General features: G+C 41.3%; 1 long non-coding RNA gene across 1 annotated transcript; it reads right to left on the minus strand.

The window, feature by feature from the left end:
• Positions 1-12,354: 12,354 nt before the first annotated feature.
• Positions 12,355-13,535, minus strand: LOC146683370 (uncharacterized). Its single transcript, XR_014917617.1, has 2 exons — positions 13,202-13,535; positions 12,355-12,603 (listed from the first exon to the last, which is right to left on the minus strand). It is a non-coding gene; the product is annotated as an uncharacterized LOC146683370 (long non-coding RNA).
• Between the last annotated feature and the right edge of the window lie 565 nt (positions 13,536-14,100).

The following is a 14,100-nucleotide window of genomic DNA, read 5'->3' on the forward strand; positions in this document are numbered from 1 at the left end:
TCATGCATTTTCACTCGGCAGTTTGCAAAATGGATGTTTGTCACTTTGAAATGTGTTTTTTGAAGGATGAAAGAACAGGAATACAAAGATGACTAATGTGCCATCGCAGATAATGACTATGATAATGGAGTACTGATTTTGCCTTCAAGGCTTACAATCAGGTTTGAACCTGTATTTGAGGTTTTGGCAGCCAAAGGGAAGTTCATATGTTACATTTTTTTTAAATTATCGGAAACTCTATATTTACATATTTGGGGACTTTAGGCCAAGCCGACAATTACAAATAACAAATAACAATATAAACGTCTGGTGGATCAAAATATGAAACAATAGCATTCAAAACAAACAGGGACTGTGTTTATGGGACTCATGATGTCACCATATTATAATACACTGCTTGTGGCTGTGACCACACACACTCACCCATCACTTTGTTAGGTAGTGCTGCTTGCTCAAATATCTAATTAGCCAATCGCACGGCAGCAGCTCAGTGCACTTGAGCACGTAGACATAGACAATACGACCTGCTGAAATTCAAAGTGAGAATCAGAGTGGAGAAGAAAGGTGATTTAAGTGACTTTTAAATGCGACGTAGTTGTTGGTGCCAGATGTGCTGGTCTGAATATTTCAGAAACTGCTGATCTTCTGGGATTTTCCCACAGAGCCGTCTCTTGGGTTTACAGAGAAAGAGCTGAAAAAGAGAAAATATCCAGTGAGCAGCAGTTTTCTGGGATAAATCATCTTGTTGATGACAGAAGTCAGAGGAGAATGGCTAGATGGCTTCCAGCTGATTGTAAGGCAACAGTAAAATAAATAACCCATCATAATTTGAGTTACAAAGATGACAATGTGCTTTCAAATTCAAGTCGTATGCAGAAGAGCACCTCTATGGCAGAAGACCACACCAAGTGCCACACCTGGCAGCTAAGATCTGAAGCTACAGATGGTAGGGTCTGAATCTGGTGTAAAAAAACAAGAAAGCATAGATCCACCCCACCTTGTTTCTATGGTTCAGGCTGCTGCTGAGTAGTGGTGTGTGGGATATTTTCTTCATACACGTGGAGGTCCATGCTGACTTTGTGCATTTATACACCACAGCCTGCCTGAGTATTGCGGCTAACCATGTGCATCCCCTTTGTGATTAAAGTGCAACCATCTCAAACTGGTTTCCTGAGCATCAAATGGATTTAGTGTATTCAAATCTCCTCCTCCACAGTCTCCACAGTCACCAGATCTCAATCTATTAGAGCACCTCTGTAATGTGCAGTGACTGTGTGATGCTATCCTCACAAAATGGACCAATCTCTGAGGATTATTTCCATCTCCTTGCTGAATCCACGCCAAAATAGAATTAAGGCACTTCTGAAAGCAAAAGGGGGTCTCACCCAGTACTACCCAGTATACAATACAAGCAGACATGCTCCCTCTCGCAGCCTGAGATCATCTAATCGAAGGCTGTTGGTAGTCCCTCGAACACATTTTAAGACCAGAGCAGATAGATCTTGTAGAGCGGTGGGATGCCTTGCCGCCATCATTACGTTATCTTGATTGCATTTATTCTTTTAAACAGCAGCTTAAGACTCATTTGTGCTGTGTGTTCGATTGTGCTGTTTTATATTATTGTGAAGCACTTTGTGGTTCTTACTGTGTGAAGAGTCCTATATAAATAAATAAAGTAAGGTACAATTTTGGTCCTCAGCAGATTTGACTTTGCCTAAAACTGCATATGCATAAATCTACCTCTCTGATATCCATTCCTTCAGGTGTTTATCAACAAAGTCTTCTTAAACGCATTATCACAAGGCACACATACACACACCACCTCTTCTTTTGTTTATCTGTAATGTACAGAACGGCTAAAAGTTAAAGAATGTAAATGCATTCTGTCCTTTGGCCACCAGATGGTGATGTAGACCTATATGATTGACACAGTAATATGTGAAACGACCACGAGAGTGCAATGCCATCACACCAACCTCTCATCTGCCAGTTTTGGGCTGCAGTGTTGAGAAGCGTGATGTATTCTCTCTGGCAGCACCTTGGACAGCGGCAATCTGGTGAGTCATTCTGCCACTGTATCCAGGATGTTTGAATCCAGCAGCAGAGGCCATGCAGTAATTAATAACCACATATTTACATTTGGGACACAGCAAGATGTGGGGTGGGTGGGGGGCAGCATGTTTATCTCCTCTGTGACTCAGCTACCTCAGTGAGCAGCAACTGAAACAAGGAAAACCTTCTTTTTTTCCCCCTGACTGCACCAGCAACATTTTTTCTACTTCTTTTCCCCATGACATAAAAAATGTACTATGTTGCTTTTTAACCCCTTCACTGAGGGGACGGTGACTTTAATGCTGTTTGTTTTATATCAGAAGTGCTTAATGCAGCGCTCAGATGTCTTGCCAAGAAGAACGCAGATGCCTATTGAAGCAGAACTGTGAGCCAGGTATGTTGTGTTTTAAAAGGCTTCTTTTTCAAGTGGTGCAGTGGTTTGGCATACAAAAGCTTCGTGTGGGTGAATCTCATTGTGCATTGCTAGCTTTCTGCCCTTGGCTCCATTGCAGGGAGCCAAGCCAGTGTTGATGAATATGAGAAGATGGTGAAAGACAGGCGGAGACGCTGCCAGTCAATCAGCAGGGTTGTCTGGCCCCTCTCCTTCACTCTCTGGGGGATAAGATATGTGTCATTCTCCCATGAGGCATCTCACCACGGCGCTGCCTCCATCCGCCCTTTACTGTGCCAAGTCCTCTCCACCTTACTCTGTTTCTGCATGTTAGTCTGCATAATTCTACCTCTCTTCTCTTCTCTTCCTGTTTCCTTATCAGCCTATCCTTCATCAGCTCAACCTGCTGCTTCCCATCTTCCCATCGATTCCTGTGGATTTGCAGCTCTGCAGTGCCTCACAGCGACACCCTGTAATCCTGCTGATCTCTCATTCGCTGGTTTATTTCTCTTTCTCAAGCATGATCGCCACTCCCTCCTTCACCTCTTTGTTCTCACCCTCTCTCAAAAAAGCTGGTCAAAGACAACAAGCAAAACAAAACAGGACAACAGCAAAAAAAAAAACAAAACTAAAAAAGAAGCACCGAAGCATTAGATTACTTACGGTTTAACCAGCGGAGCCTAGTTCGTTTGTCGCATGAAACAAAAGTACCACAGAAAAGAAGTGGGACTGGTTAGCCCCAAAGCATTTTCCCTTTTTATTGCACTTGTCAGCAGCCATATCAATATCCCCAAAGCAGCCATGAAAGGCCAATCTATCCTGACACAGCAAGTGTAAAAGTGGCTGTTTTAACAAGCTCCACAACTAATTGGCTGTGTTTGAGCTCTCTATTCATTAGTAGCTGAGGTCACGCTATTCCAGCAGACAGGTGTGTCCACCTCCTTGTATCGTTCTCTCTCTCTCTCTACCTATCTAACTTTATTTCTGCCGTGCTCTGTGATTCGCAGGAGGCGTCCTGCGTCTTGTAAGCGTGCCCTCCACTTCAGCACGGATCTGATTATCTTTGAAAAAACCAGTGTGCAAAAAGTGTCATGCATCACACGCACGCTGCACATTACACGTTCTAATTAGCAGCCATCCTTCATTCCTTCACAGCTCGTGAAGACATGAAGACATGGAGAAATTACACCTGAACTTTTTAAATGAAATAAATAAATCAATACATGGTCGCATTCACACATGTAGTATACAGACTAAATATCTGTGTCTTTTTAATGTAAATCACATGTCTCAAATAACCTCTTTATTGGTAAAAAAAAAAAAGAAAAAAGAAGATAAAGAATATCAGTGACTCTGTCATAGAGTGCATGGAGACCTTTTCTAAATCTCTTGTTTTCCTAACAATTTAATTATATTATATTATATTTGTACAGCCCAGTATCATATACGGCGGTTCAAATGGCCTCACAGGCATAAAAGCACATACATCCACACAGACATATACAAAAATTGTCTGTAACTAAAGTATAAGGCCAATATGACAATGATGCATATGGTCTGTATCTTCCAGATTAGCAAATGTGGCTGAACTCAGCAGGCATGACTGTGCAGTTATATTAGTATTATTAAAAAGTGGCAGCAAAAGCTAAATGGGTCATTTTCTTGAAATTGTCTGTAAAGTTTGTTTCCTTAATATTTTGAGTAGGCTGTTTCAGAGTTTGGGGTCATGAACTGGGAAAGCTGCTGTCCCTAAGGCAATTTAGGATTTCATACACTGTACAAGTAATACATTGAAATGCATTGTGTACAAGCAGTAGAAAATACAAAATTTACTCAAATACCATCAAATCTTTGGCATCTGTATTTAAGTTGACTTAAATAACTCGGTGATTATGAGAATCACTGCTGCTCAATTGGCTTTCAAGCAAATGCTTGATTACTTGAGCAATCAGAACTTTCATATGTATAGCGGATTGAGTTCTTGTGTGAACACAACCCATCCATCCTTATTTGTAGAGCTTGCAACTCATATTCTAAAACTAAAGAAATTTAGATCATACTGAGGTAAAACGATATGATTAGTTAATGTAAAATACACAACGGTTGTGTAGGTCAGTCCATTGGCAAAAAGTCTTTAAAGCAGTATACACTTGGTGTTATATGGCCATAAATTGCTTTTTGATATAGTCATGTTTTATGAGGCGATACAATAGGCTATATCTCCTTAAAGGTTGGTGGTCCAGTCTGCATGTCAAAGTATCTTTTGGCAAGATTTTTCCTTACATGCAAGAAGCTTGAATCCTTTCTCTCTGAAGTGACCTGTCCAGGGTGTAGCCTATCTTTTACCCTAGTAGTAGTAGGCACCAAAAGAACTGCCCGAGCCTTTGAGTGAACAGATACCTGCCTCTTCTCCATGACACTGGTCCTGATCTATCCCCCATCTGTCAAGATACAGCTGCACATATGGTTGGAGGTCATGGTTCTTGTTTGCGAATGCTCTTTAGAGCCATGTGCAGTCCTCATACCTCAGCCAGTGTTAAAACTTATATGAACTAACTCTTCTTCCCTGTGATACACTGGTGTTTCCATGAGACATCACCCTTTCGGAGTCAGCTGTCAAAACACTCTCTGGAGACGGCGTCAGTATCCCCGGTGTAATCTGTTTTGGCAGACAGCTGATCCTTGCTGAGTGAAGCGGCTGCCAAGGAATCTGGTCTGAATGCCAACGCTCCCCTCTAGTCTCTCACTTACAACAAGTGAGCCGAGTCCATCTCAGGGGTCAAACTGCTAATCAAAACAAAGGCATTAGCTATTCTTTAGGAGCGTACAGAAAATGCTTTTCCTGCTGTCTTACACCCTTGCTTAGAGTCAGCATTGAAGCGCACAATCCAAGCAATGCTAATCTCACAGTAATGGTCAAACCATTGACTCAATAATGCTTTCTTTTCAGCGCTGCCCTTTTCCACTATTGACTCTGGGTACAACGCTTTGCTCATTGATGCTTGCTAGTGATATTCCAGAAAGTAGATGAGAGGGGGTTGGAGAGGTGATCTCACTATTATCCCCTAGACGCTCCTCTATTGTGGGCAGATCAAAGTGGTATTTATGCTAGGCCTCTGGATATGTGCATGCCACACTGCTGTACAGAAGGATACTCAAATGCAATATGAAAGCCTCCCCATTAATGGATGAAAGGTTGTTGGCCTAAATCATCAGATGGAAGCCTGATTGCTTGGGGCTAATCAGGCCCCGAGCAATCCAGTGTTATTATTCCAAAGCATCAGCAACATGCAAAAGGCTGCCTCCTTTCTTAATAGTCAAAAAATAAAACTACTAATTTTTTTTTCTGCTGAGGATTAGATGGTCCTGATAGCATCTATCAGCTATCTGGGCACAAAGGATTGGAAACTTAGAAAAACACCTAGCTTGGGGCTTTCCAAAGTTAAGAAAATCAGGTCTCTTAAGCTCACAGTCTGTTACTATTTCTATTACTATATTCTATTTTCTACTACTATTTATGGGCGCAGAGTCTCCACGTTAGACTGCACATAAAAGACAAAGGGTTCTAAGCTGATGGTAGCGAGTGCCATCCATAAACTATCCAGATTCAATTCACAGATGGATGAATATTATTAGTCATAACTAATAGACTAATACATTTCACTCAGCAAAACTGAATGGGCTGTACCACACAGCAATGTCCGTTATTTGTCAGACATCTGGATTAAAAATGCGTAGAAAAGGGCACCGACACCACAAACGCAGCCATGAGCTCCACTTCGGTGACTTAAATGAACTAAGGCGAAGCCTACTAGACCACTATGGGCTACAGCTCCTTCTGATGGCATATTGATCAAAGCCTTGCAGATATCCTAATGGATGACAACATATAGGTTTTATAGGTTTTATGAAACTATCTACAGAGGACGAAAACATTTTGTACCAGATTTAACCATGAACAATTTAACATGAAGGTCAGTTGGAACCAGTTTCAAGAGGCCACTAGAGGAACTGCTACATTTGACACTTTAAAAATGTTACTTTTTGAAAGCATTTTTACATTTGCTTTGTTTTGTCCAGTCGTTGGAGATGCTGCTCGGTCTGCACATCCCATCACCGCCCAGCAGTAATCTTGGCTATGCCCTTATGGCAGTTATTTCAGGCAGTTATTTATTCCACTATACATGGACTTACTCCAGTGTAACAACATGATTTGCAGGGTAGGTTTCCCAGTTTGGCTGCTATAAACATGACACCTGGCTTTTGGGGCGTTAGGAGTGGGCTTATTTTAGCCAGTGGATGAAATCGGGGGCTGCACCAAAGCCCAGCATATGAAAAATGTGGGCTTTTTTTAGGAGTGACTCACCCAAAGCAACTCTAGTGCAGCCAGTTAAAAAAAAAAAAGAAATTGGAAATAAACACAAAAGCTTCATTTTTTTTGTTTTACATCACAAACAAAGAGAACAAGACAACAACAAGATACTTTTATTCTTAAAGTACTTTAAAAATCTACAATGTTCACTTGTAATCTGTCATGAAGTTAACGGCACTCCTTTGCTTGGAGACCTTTCATACTGTGTGTTCTGCTTTAGAGAAACACTGAATGATTGACTGAACGATTCATGTTAGAACAAACTGCTCTCATCTGCTCAACTGTGAAACTTTGAAACAAAGTTTTTTTTTTGTTTTTTTTTTTAAAAAAAAGGCTCACCTGTAGCTACCACAGTTGGAGGTGCACATTGAGTTTATCACTTTGCATGTAGGAGCTCATGGCCTCTTTCAGCCTGTAGTTATGATCATAAGTGATGTCTGCCTGTGTTCCAGATGAAAGTACAGGCGTTGATGTTTTCATTAGGTCACAGACGCTGTGCATCAGTCTGGAAAAAAAAGCCTTTAATCTTTGCAAACTGCCAAAGTCTCTCAGGCTGCTTTCCTTCTCCTTAAGGGATTTAGACATCAACCTTCTGAACCTATCAAGTACCACACGTGCATCTTTTGTAGTCAAGCGATGCATGTTGAGGAAATGTCCAAAAAGCCTCTGAAATGTTAAATTATTAATCACTGTTGCAAAAATGTGCAAGCCACCTTTGGCAATATCAAACTCAGACAACCTGTAGCTTCAGAGGTGACAGTTTAAGGTTTAGGAAGCTGCTGCTGATGGCTTAAATGTTCCTAACGTATTTATTCCTTCATCACCCCCCCTCATCAGTGTGAACTTTTTCCTCTGTTTGCGCATGTTCATTTTACTTTTACTTTTTTTTCTTACTCTGTCTATAGGAAAAAATTTGTAAGAGACGGTGGCATTTGCTGATTGCTGATAGTGAACGCACTGCATGAGGCAAGGCTTGCATACTTAATGCCGGAAGGCTGCAACTCCGATTGCAATCAGAGGGTCTGAGTGAGGGAGAGGGTGGGAGGGAACAAACAATAATACTTCCAAATTCAACAAGTGCTGTTGCCAGAGGGCACCAGAGACAGGGAGAAGAGTGGCTGAATAGGAGGCCAGCACAATTTACAGCTGATTCTACATAGACCTTTGCCGCTTTGTTTTTCTCTCCCCCTATTTTCCCACTCCACACACACACACACATCTCTAAATCTATGTATTATAATTCAGTCCTATTTCTGCAGCGGCGCCTGTATAGAAGCATCCCATAAACTCATTTAATATTCAAGCCATTTACTGCATGGAAAACACCCACCACTGTAGATGTATGGAGGATGTATAACCATTTTCCTGTTTCTTCAGGTAATAGGAGTAGCTGGGCAGGAAATCAGAGGGGGTCGGGAGAGGTTGAGGAACTGATTAACTTGTCTTCATGCAAATGCAACAGTGCGCTATTCTGTATGTGCTTCTGTGAAAGTGTTTGTGGAGCACGAACTTGATGGTAATATGAACTGGCCATGCTGGGACTTGGAGGCAATTTTCCTAGCTCATAAACAGCAGGATGTTGAAATAAAGTCAAGAGGGAGGGCAAATCAGGAATTGCAGGAAGGGCTGTGTGTTTGCATAATATATATGTATGGAAAAATATCATGCAAAGTCTTTGCTAAATAAATTCTCGCTGTCGTGCAGCGTTTACTCGTAGGTTACAATTCTACCTTTTGAGGCACGCACGTAAGGCTCTCTCCTTCAGTGACACTTGGAGGAAGATTCTCGGGAAAGGTTTGCCAAGGTTTTGGCCTCTTGTATCTAATCAAGTCTCTCTCCAGGCTGCTTGCCCATTCAAGGCCTTTGCCTCTGTCAGACTACAGACAAAGACTTGTTAAGGATGTAAACTCCTGGTGACAAACTGTGCTGTTACTCTAGGGGGGCTTGCGCATATCTTGCATGCAGTACACTCAGTCACAGAGAAAGGCGACAGCATAATCATGCAAATTTTTCTTCTTACCTATCCTCATAGCATGCTGAATTCTCACTGCAAAAGACTCCATTCTCCATTCTCCTTAGCTGTTGTTCTCCCCACGGCACACAGTTTATTCATTACTCCATCACCAGAGTGGCATGGGTTAATCTCAAGTGACAGGATTCAGAGGCCTTACATCCTTTGGCGAACGCTCACAAACGGGTGGCGCATGGATGTTGACTTGATCGAGTGCGGCTCTGACAACTGTAATTATCCGCTGACAAGTTGCAAATCAGTGGCTTTAAGGAACAGACTTCTGAGCAGGAATGTTCAATCCAAGCTTCAAATGGGCTCAACATGTTCTGCGAGGAAATTCGATACCGGCACCCATTGTGTTGCGGGGCATCTCATGCATGTTATCGTTGTTCCATCAGATTGTGTGCAAGAAGTCCAATCCAATCCAAGTTTGGAACCGTGGAAACACAAAGCACAGAAGTTTCCTTTTCAGCTTGCAGCACCAAACACTACTTGCACAAGCAGTCAATAAATATCTGAGACAATCTCCCCTTTTTCACCCTTATATCAGTCAGACTCTAAATCCAGTCTGGGATGCATTCACTGCTATCTGATCCATGTTGTCACATTCCCTACACACACTCACACATACACACACACACACACACACATATATATATATATACACACACATCTTGGTGCCAACAAAACTACGCCAGTTTGCATGGTTGCCTCTATATTTCATAATGTGTCATGTAGCAGTGTGAGATATGGTCCCTGATTTCATTTATGTGGAGCAATGGTGGCTCTCTTATCAGTGCCGCAGTGAAATAGCTGTGGATCAGTACCATTAATATGTCAGTCTCGAACTGATGGAGTGTTTACACGCTGTAGGGAGTTACAGAGGAGCATTTGATAACTGTAGCAATTTAGGAAAGTTCACATAAATGTAGGCATTCCTTCATTTTACACTGACGTGAATCTGATTTTCACTCCAGTAAGTTGCCACTATTGGGCGTGACTTTCTTGTGTTTAAGCCAAGATTTGTGGAAGGGCTTTGTGAGTGATTATTTTCACATATGTGAAGATGAATTGTGGATAATTACTTGTGGAGTTCCATTTACTTCTATCACTACAGTGGGGCAAAAAAGTATTTAGTCAGCCACCGATTGTGCAAGTTCCCCCACTTAAAATGATGACAGAGGTCAGTAATTTGCACCAGAGGTACACTTCAACTGTGAGAGACAGAATGTGAAAAAAAAATCCATGAATTCACATGGTAGGATTTGTAAAGAATTTATTCGTAAATTAGGGTGGAAAATAAGTATTTGGTCACCTCAAACAAGGAAAATCTCTGGCTCTCACAGACCTGTAACGTCTTCTGTAAGAAGCTTTTCTGTCCCCCACTCGTTACCTGTATGAATGGCACCTGTTTGAACTCATCATCTGTATAAAAGACACCTGTCCACAGCCTCAAACAGTCAGACTCCAAACTCCGCCATGGCCAAGACCAAAGAGCTTTCGAAGGACACCAGGAAAAGTATTGTAGACCTGCACCAGACTGGGAAGAGTGAATCTACAATAGGCAAGCAGCTTGGTGTGAAAAAATCAACTGTGGGAGCAATCATCAGAAAATGGAAGACATACAAGACCACTGATAATCTCCCTCGATCTGGGGCTCCACGCAAGATCTCATCCCGTGGGGTCAAAATGATCATGAGAACGGTGAGCAAAGATCCCAGAACCACACGGGGGGACCTGGTGAATGACCTGCAGAGAGCTGGGACCAAAGTAACAAAGGTCACCATCAGTAACACACTACAACGGCAGGGAATCAAATCCCGCAGTGCCAGACGTGTTCCGCTGCTGAAGCCAGTGCATGTCCAGGCCCGTTTGAAGTTTGCCAGAGAGCACATGGATGATACAGCAGAGGATTGGGAGAATGTCATGTGGTCAGATGAAACCAAAGTAGAACTTTTTGGTATAAACTCAACTCGTCGTGTTTGGAGGAAGAAGAATACTGAGTTGCATCCCAAGAACACCATACCTACTGTGAAGCATGGGGGTGGAAACATCATGCTATGGGGCTGTTTTTCTGCCAAGGGGACAGGACGACTGATCCGTGTTAAGGACAGAATGAATGGGGCCATGTATCGTGAGATTTTGAGCCAAAACCTCCTTCCATCAGTGAGAACTTTGAAGATGAAACGAGGCTGGGTCTTCCAACATGACAATGATCCAAAACACACCGCCCGGGCAACAAAGGAGTGGCTCCGTAAGAAGCATTTGAAAGTCCTGGAGTGGCCTAGCCAGTCTCCAGACCTCAACCCCATAGAAAATCTGTGGTGGGAGTTGAAAGTCCGTGTTGCTCGGCGACAGCCCCAAAACATCACTGCTCTCGAGAAGATCTGCATGGAGGAATGGGCCAAAATACCAGCTACTGTGTGTGCAAACCTGGTAAAGACCTATAGTAAACGTTTGACCTCTGTTATTGCCAACAAAGGTTATGTTACAAAGTATTGAGTTGTATTTTTGTTATTGACCAAATACTTATTTTCCACCCTGATTTACGAATAAATTCTTTACAAATCCTACCATGTGGATTCATGGATTTTTTTTTTTCACATTCTGTCTCTCACAGTTGAAGTGTACCTCTGGTGCAAATTACTGACCTCTGTCATCATTTTAGGTGGGGGAACTTGCACAATCGGTGGCTGACTAAATACTTTTTTGCCCCACTGTATCTACTACTTGACCTTTTTACAGTGTTTACTGATGAGTTTGTCAAGCACGTTACTGGAAGTGGGATAAAAGGAACGCTCTGAATCACACCGAATGCATTTAATGTTTTCACAGATATGGGTGCTCTAATACTTATTCCATTAAACTGAAAACAAGGATGGTGACTTAAATCAGGAAAACAAACTGATATGTGTCTAATATTCTATGCTAGTTTTATCTTTTCACCCCAAATCACCTCAAAAACCTGATATTCAGCTGTACTCACCAAGTTTACCCAGAGTCTTTCGATTCCTGGGTAGGCTCTCACTCCACTGTTTAACTCAGCTGTCAATATGCCAGATGAGGATCATCCACATCTATTTACTTTGGAGGAGTTTGTTTAAGCTTTGTGAAAGGAGTCTGAAATGAGCCAATGTGTCAGTGAAGCTCTGTCTGATGACAATGATACTGAAGATACTGAATGATACTTTTCCGTTGGTACACAGCAAATCCAGCATGTCCAAATTAACACTGTCGGATTTGATTTCAACACTATTAAAGTGTCTATATGGGTCCACACCAGAGAGTGTTAATTTAACTCTTTTTGGAGAGTTGGTACGTTAACTCTGATTTAGTGTTAAACACCAAATCTGTCTGGAGTTGATAATTTAACACTTGGTGTTAAGAGTTTATATATTAACTCTCAAAGAGTATTTTAGTTTAACTACGTAAGAGTTATCTTCTAATTCATTCTAAAAAGCGGGAATTTTACTGTTCTGAACTTCTAGAAATTTCTTTTGGAAATAAACATTTACTAAAAAGATGCAATGGTTTTTGAAAAACATTTATTCTGAACTGTGCACCACAATTTCAAAACATTTTCTGAAAGATGTAACAGTATACATGTTCTCACTTTCATTAGAATTTTGTTTATCAAAAGGTCTGACATGGTAAATGCAAATAACAGCATTCTCATCACTTATTTCTTCAATACAATATGCATGTCCTTCATTCATCACTTTGTGGAACTTCAACGCACTTCTGCTCTCCCCCATATTCCATCTTCACAAGCATATCCTGTGCGGAGATTGAATAAAAATTAGTTGACACTAATTAACGGCACAAATAATCCAGTAAACAATTGCAGCACAGTAAAAAAAAAAAAAAAGGAATCCTCTTTGAGCCATTACTTGTGTAAAGTATTTTCCCAAAAGACAAGGACACAGGCAACAGGTAATACTGAACTAAATGTAAAACCTCAACCTTTTTCATTTTTACCTAAACCGTGTGCACAAAACTCTGGAGGGATCTAAATGCTACCGTAGAATCCAGTCAGGACGTCTGCTACTGCTGTTTGCTCGTTTTTTTTTTGTTTTTTTTTTATGGGCGATCGTTTTCAGGCTTCAAGTAGCACCATTATACCAACATTTCACATTCTAGACATTGTTTTAGGTGTATTTGACCAAACGTTTGACTGAAAATTCACATGCAAGCTTTTTTCAAGGCTGTGGTATTTGCCCGCAAACAATACCTTTCAGCTAGCTAAAACAGAATATTATGCTATCAGCGAGCAACATGGCTAATGCCTTTCACACAGCTTTGTCTCAACTCCAAAGAGCCACAGAAGTAAAAGCTCATAATAATAATTGAAACAATCTTTGAAAAAATGACTTACCAAGCATGGCAAACAACTCAAATATGTAGAGCAAAATGTTCTGAAACGGCTTCACTTCAGCTTCGATTGGAGCCGTGCTGGGGGCGGAGTCTGTGAATTTACTCTGTTGGTGTCATAGCCCCTGTAGGAGTTCAGAGTTAAGAGGTCAGGAGTTAATGTTTCCATTGTAACACCTCCAGATTTGACAGAGAAACACTCATTTTTAACACTCGATTTTAACTACTATCATTTTACACCTCAGAGTTACATTAAAAGAATGTGACTCTGCTTAGAGTAAAATTAACTCTACTTTTGCAAGGAGACTATTAACACCAAAAAATTTAACACTTTTGAATTTGCTGTGGAAGCACGGCTGTTTTTGCCGCTGTTAGCTTCTGGTTAGCCGCTGTTCACTGGCGTTAGTGAAATTTTCTTTGAAGTGAGCCTAACACAGTTGGACTGAACTCTTGTTTAATGCGAGAATGTTATCAATCTGTTTATCAGAGGGAAAGTGCATTTTTATGATACTGAGCCCAATGTTAGCTGATACGATGTTAGCTTAAACCTAGCTGTTGTTGAATAACTGGCTTGCTGTTAGTTCCAACTGCACCAATATCATGAGTAAATAAGTATTTATGCACATGTTTGTGTGTTAGACTGCTGACTTCAGTTTAGGAGGTTTGAGGTGAGCGGAAAGAGCACAACATTTTATTAACATGCTGGTGGCGTTGCCTCTTTCCTTCGGGTTTTCGCTTCTTTGTTGAAGGTGACCCCTTCTCAGATGATGAAACATGGGTATGATCTTTCATATCTTCAGTCTGAAGGTGCAGAGAGGAATTTAAATGCCCCTTCATGGCAAGCGGACAACTGCGAGTTCTTTACTCCTTCACTTTGGCGTACTATGTATGTGGCCAGTCTCT

The sequence above is a fragment of the Copadichromis virginalis genome, linkage group LG22 (assembly GCF_057382275.1).
Source record: "Copadichromis virginalis isolate Kocher_CV1m ecotype Utaka linkage group LG22, C_Virginalis_male_GT1.1, whole genome shotgun sequence".
Taxonomy (NCBI): domain Eukaryota; kingdom Metazoa; phylum Chordata; class Actinopteri; order Cichliformes; family Cichlidae; genus Copadichromis; species Copadichromis virginalis.